This window comes from Phyllobates terribilis, unplaced genomic scaffold (genome assembly GCF_046119375.1).
Source record: "Phyllobates terribilis strain yellow unplaced genomic scaffold, ASM4611937v1 Scaffold_1__5_contigs__length_1240528914, whole genome shotgun sequence".
Classification (NCBI taxonomy): domain Eukaryota; kingdom Metazoa; phylum Chordata; class Amphibia; order Anura; family Dendrobatidae; genus Phyllobates; species Phyllobates terribilis.
This window is the reverse complement of record NW_027362761.1, coordinates 215,628,340-215,635,116: the sequence shown is the minus strand read 5'-3', so window position 1 is coordinate 215,635,116 and position 6,777 is coordinate 215,628,340.

Here is a 6,777-nt window from a genome sequence, read left to right as displayed (position 1 = left end):
CTTCGGGCCACCTCATGCGGTGGTCAGAGGTGTCTCCCAGGTAGCAGCATTTTGCATTCGACCATTCTCTGAGCTGGCTGTGGAACCGACAATCGATCAGAGAAGGGAGCTATGTACGTGCTCATATTGTATGTAGGGAGCTATGTGGGTGCTCATACTGTATATAGGGAGCTATGTGGGGCTCATACTGTATATAGGGAGCTATGTACGGGCTCATACTGTATATAGGGAGCTATGTGGGGGCTCATACTATATATAGGAGGCTATGTGCGGGCTCATATTGTATATAGGGGCTATGGGGGATCTCATACTGTATCTAGGGAGCTATGTGGGGGCTCATACTGTAGCTAGGGAGCTATGTGCGGGCTCATACTGTATCTAGGGAGCTATGTACGGGCTCATACTGTATCTAGGGAGCTATGTGGGGGCTCATACTGTATCTAGGGAGCTATGTGGGGGCTCATACTGTATCTAGGGAGCTATGTGAGGGCTCATACTGTATCTAGAGAGCTATGTGCGGACTCATACTGTATCTAGGGAGTTATGTGGGGGCTCAAACAGTATATAGGGGGATGTCAGCATACTTAATTCTGCTCAATATTAAGGCTTTGTGCCCATGATACGTTTAAGCGTTTCCGCAGCGGCAAAAACGCTGCAGAAACGCTTAAACGCTTGGTAGAAGGTCTGCCATGTTCCCCAATGATAATCCGCATGTGCTGTGCACATGCTGCGGAAATTTCCGCTGCGGATTATCTTTGAGGAAAAATCTGCAGCACTACCAATTATTTTGCGGAAGCGCTGCGTTTTCGCCGCCATTGACTTGCATTGGAACGCATGGATTACGCATCACTGCATATGTAGATGCGGAATCCACGCGTTTCATTGTGCGGATGGTACCCAGGTCTAGAGGACAGGAGACTCTCCTCTGGACCCGGGTACCATAGAAACTGTGAAAAAAGGAATAAAATAAAAAATAAATGTTATATTTACCCTCTGGCGCCCCCCCGTGCGCTCTTCCTCTCATGCCGGCAGATCGCGATGGACTGAAGGACCTGCGCTGACGTCATAGTCATGTGACAGGTCACGCAACGCTGACGTCGGCAGGTCCTTCCGTGTACCGTGATCTCCCGACAAGGGAGAATGGAGAGAAGCAAGACTCCAGGGGCCATCAGAAGGTAAGTATAGATTTATTTTTTATTTTTAAACATTCTTTTCATCACAGTATATAAATCCATGCCTTTTGCATGGATTTATATAGTGTGACCAAGTTGTCAAGCACTTTCCAAGTGATGCTAAAATCGCTTGGAAAGCGCTTGTCAATCCGCATGCGGAAATGCATGTGAAGAACGCTTCACTTCCGCTTGTCCCTGGCAGGAAAAACGCATGTACAATCCGCATGTACAATCCGCATGTACAATCCGCATGTACAATCCGCATGCGTTTTTTCTGCCAGGGAGATGCAGAAACGCTCTGGAAAAATCCGGAGCATTTCTGCATCGTGGGCACATAGCCTGAGTCATACAATTAATATATGTTTTCATTATTTTGTTAATATTATTAATATTGAGCAGAATTAATTTCACCTTCCACAACAGTCATGGTCTCTCATGTGGCCCCTCAAGGAAATTAATCTCCCATCGCTGCTCTACTATATATAGCGCTATGTTATGTATAGGGCTGTGTACATAATGGAAAAAAAATTCCGTCTACAGATGTCACCAAAGCATCTGTGTTAGTCACATGACATATCACATGATCTATCAAAGGGGATCATGTGACATGTCACGTGATACATCGGGTACCTGTGGGGGGGCCCACACTTTCTAAACTGCCCGGGGCCCTGGCTACTCTTAATCCACCCCTGTGTAAACCACATGGGATAGCATGTCATTTCAGATTAAAAGCCATACTTGGTAAGAGTGCCTTGATTCTGAAATAAATCACATCAGTGTCACCAGCAAAGCGCTTCCACACTATCACACCTCCTCCTCCATGCTTCATGATGGGCACCACACACATAGAAACAATCCGCTGACCTATTCTGCATCATGGCAGCTGGTACTAAAAATCTCCAATTGTGACTTATGTGACAGGTTACTACTGATCTAATGTCCAGCCCTCATTCTGCTTGACCCAAACAAGTCTCTTCTTCTCTTATTCTTGTCTGCATTCTTCAGTATTGACCTCTTTGCAGCAATTCAACCATTAAATCCTGCTACTCACATTCTCCGTGGACAGTTAATGTTCTCATGTTCCTGCTACTTGATATCTGTGCATCATTTATGGGGATTGTTATCTGAATTCCTGACAAATTGCATTTACTAAGGTGAGTAACAGATGAACTTATCCTCTGCGGCAGAAGTACTGTAAGGCCACATTTACACGTTCAGTATTTGGTTAGTATTTTACATCATTATTTGTATGCCAAAACCAGGAGTGTATGAAAAATACAGAAGTGATGCACGTGTTTCTATTATACTTTTCCTGTGATTGTTCCACTCCAGGTTTTGGCTTATAAATACTGATGCAAAATACTGACCAAATACTGAATGTGTGAACATGGCCAAATTCATGGTCTTCCTTTCCTGGTGCAGTCCTCATGAGAGCCAATTTTACAATAGTGATTGATGGTTTTCATGACTACACTTGAGGATACCTTCAAGGTTCCTGCAGTTTTACGGAGTGATTGACCTTCATATTTTAAAGTAATGATGAATTCTTGTTTATCTTTACTCAAAACTTTGTAGGTACCCCAAAATGGTATCAATAAAACATCAGCTTGCCACTCAAAAAACATGCGCTTGCAGATCTCCTTCAACAGAAAATATAAAAAAATGTACGGGTCTCAGGAAATGGTGGCAAAAAAACAAATTTTTGATTTTATAAAGATCTGAATTTTTTTTTCCCACGAAAATAATTTAAAAAAAATACCTGAAGAATCGTATTGCCAGGTTATTTTACTGAACAATGAATGCCTTAAAAACTAAAACCTAAAAAAAATGGAGGAATTGCATTTTTTCACCATTTCATCTCACTTGGAATTTTGTCCCCTGCTTTTTTTTCTGTATATTAGGCTATGTGCCCACGTTGCGGACCTGAAGCATATTTTTTACGCATCTCCCTGGCGGGAAAATCGCATGCGGATTTTACATGCGGTTTTCCCGCCAGGTAGAAGTGTTTGTGAGGCGTCTTTGCATGCATTTCCGCATGCGGGTTATCAAGCACTTCTCCAAGTGATTATAAGCATCACTTGGAAAAGTGCTTTGACAACTTGTTCACACTATATAAATCCATGCAACCGGCATGGATTTATATAGTGTGACCAAGTAATAGTTAAAAAAAAGAATCAGAATGGTAAAAAATAAAAAAATAAAGTTTATACTCACCTACAGATTCATTCTCTGCCCCGTCCGGAGTATTGAGCGGCTCACGCTGTTGTGTGCAGGACCTGCGGTGACGTCATTGAGTCATGTGATGGGTCACATGACTCATGACGTGGCAGGTCCTTCAGACAACAGCGCGACGGAGGGAAAACATCAGAAGATAAGTATAAACTTTATTTTTTCTTTTTTTTACAGGTTCTTTGGTACCCAGGTCTGGATGAGAGTCTCCTCTCATCCAGACTTGGGTACCATCCGCACATTGATTCCGCAGCGCTTCCGCAAAATTAATGAACATGCTGCGGATTTTTGACCACAGCATATACGCTGCGGAAAAATCCGCAGCATGGGCATTGACATTGCGGAATGCCATTGGGGACCATGGGGTGCGGATATACAGTACAGACCAAAAGTTTGGACTCACCTTCTCATTTAAAGATTTTTCTATATTTTCATGACTATGAAAATTGTACATTCACACTGAAGGCATCAAAACTATGAATTAACACATGTGGAATTATATACTTAACAAAAAAGTGTGAAACAACTGAAAATATGTCTTATATTCCAGGTTCTTCAAAGTAGCCACCTTTTGCTTTGATGACTGCTTTGCAAACACTTGGAATTCTCTTGATGAGCTTCAAGAGGTAGTCACCGGAAATGGTCTTCCAACAATCTTGAAGGAGTTCCCAGAGATGCTTAGCACTTGTTGGCCCTTTTGCCTTCACTCTGCGGTTCAGCTCACCCCAAACCATCTCGATTGGGTTCAGGTCTGTTGACTGTGGAGGCCAGGTCATCTGGTGTAGCACCCCATCACTCTCCTTCTTGGTCAAATAGCCCTTACACAGCCTGGAGGTGTGTTTGGGGTCATTGTCCTGTTGAAAAATAAATGATGGTCCAACTAAACGCAAACCGGATGGAATAGCATGCCGCTGCAAGATGCTGCGGTAGCCATGCTGGTTCAGTATGCCTTCAATTTTGAATAAATCCCCAACAGTGTCACCAGCAAATCACCCCCACACCATCACACCTCCTCCTCCATGCTTCACAGTGGGAACCAGGCATGTAGAGTCCATCCGTTCACCTTTTCTGTGTCGCACAAAGACACGGTGGTTGGAACCAAAGATCTCAAATTTGGACTCATCAGACCAAAGCACAGATTTCCACTGGTCTAATGTCCATTCCTTGTGTTCTTTAGCCCAAACAAGTCTCTTCTGCTTGTTGCCTGTCCTTAGCAGTGGTTTCCTAGCAGCTATTTTACCAAGAAGGCCTGCTGCACAAAGTCTCCTCTTAACAGTTGTTGAAGAGATGTGTCTGCTGCTAGAACTCTGTGTGGCATTGACCTGGTTTCTAATCTGAGCTGCTGTTAACCTGCGATTTCTGAGGCTGGTGACTCAGATAAACTTATCCTCAGGAGCAGAAGTGACTCTTGGTCTTCCTTTCCTGGGGCGGTCCTCATGTGAGCCAGTTTCTTCGTAGCGCTTGATGGTTTTTGCAACTGCACTTTCAAAGTTTGCCCAATTTTTTGGACTGACTGACCTTCATTTCTTAAAGTAATGATGGCCACTCGTTTTTCTTTACTTAGCTGCTTTTTTCTTGCCATAATACAAATTCTAACAGTCTATTCACTAGGACTATCAGCTGTGTATCCACCTGACTTCTGCACAACACAACTGATGGTCCCAACCCCATTTATAAGGCAAGAAATCCCACTTATTAAACCTGACAGGGCACACCTGTGAAGTGAAAACCATTTCCGGTGACCACCTCTTGAAGCTCATCAAGAGAATGCCAAGAGTGTGCAAAGCAGTTATCAAAGCAAAAGGTGGCTACTTTGAAGAACCTATAATATAAGACATATTTTCAGTTGTTTCACACTTTTTTGCTAAGTATATAATTCCCCATGTGTTGATTCATAGTTTTGATGCCTTCAGTGTGAATGTACAATTTTCAAAGTCATGAAAATGCAGAAAAATCTTTAAATGAGAAGGTGTGTCCAAACTTTTGGTCTGTACTGTACATGCGTTTTACAAGCGTTTACGCTGCGGAAATTCCGCAGCATATACGCTTGAAAAACGCTACGTGGGCACACAGCCTTACATTTCAAACTAAATGGTGTGATTCAAAATTGCAACTCGTCTTGCAAAAGATGATCCCTCCTACACTTATGTTGATAGAAAAATAAAAATGTTATAGCTCTTGGAAGAAGGGGAGGAAAAAATGAAAGCACAAAAAAATGAAAAATTGACTGAGAGTGAAGGGCTTAAAGGCACAATGCTTGCATCATCCATATTGACATACATTTTCTGTGATAATGTTACACAGTAGATCAAAGGAGATTGCATAGCTCACTATATTCATATGGACAGTATTTAGGCATCCACATAATTTTCTGAAATCTTTAAAGACATAAAATGTTATAATAAATTAAGTTATAACCAGCATGATTAGCTCTTTCAGTGGCGCTAAACATGTCCAGTATACATACACTATATAAAGAAAAGCGCTGGAAGCATTATTGAAAAGTGGAAGTGGTTCTGAAACAAAGCAAGTCAGCACAAAATCTGTGCACTGTGAGTTTCGTGACATGGGTTTCCATTTCCAAGCATTACATCACCAAGCACAATGCCAAGATGCAGATGAAGTGGTGTAAAGCACTGCACCAATGGTGTCCATGTTCTCTGGATTGATGATTCATGCTTCTCTCTCTAGCAGTCTAGTTTGGGCTTGGTGAATGCCAGGGGAATATCAGTCTGGTTGGATCTTGCCAATTGTAAAGTTTGGTAGAAGAGGTATAATACTATGGGTTTGCTTTTCAGGGATTGCTTTAGGTTCCTTAGCGCTAGTAAAGGGAAATTTTAATGCTTCAGCGAAGCAAGACATTTTGGACAATTGTGTTCTTCCAAATTTGTGAGAACAGTTTGGAGAAGGCTCTTTTCTGTTTCAGCATGACTGTGCCCCAGCATTTGGTGAGTTTGATGTGGAAGAAGTTGACTGGCCAGCACAGAGACTTGATCTCAAACCTATTAAACACATTTTGGATGAATTAGACCGGAGAATGTGAGCTGAGCACTCTCAAGAAATATAAGTGTCTGATCTCACAAATGCTTTTCTGGATGAATAGGTAAAAATTCAGACATTCTCCAAAATCTTAGCAACTCACTGAAAAGGACATAAAGTTCAAAATACATCACAGCCATATTTACTAAAAGCAAGACAGAATATTAAATGCACTACAGGATGCAGCAAGCCTCTATGATAAAGGCGGCGGCCGTGAAGGTACAAAATACTGATGAAGCAACCACTTACACACCTACAATTTATGGAGGGAGTGGTGGTCTAGTATCAGAATTGCACATGGATGAGGCTTGAATAGAACACCAGATAAGTCACACAG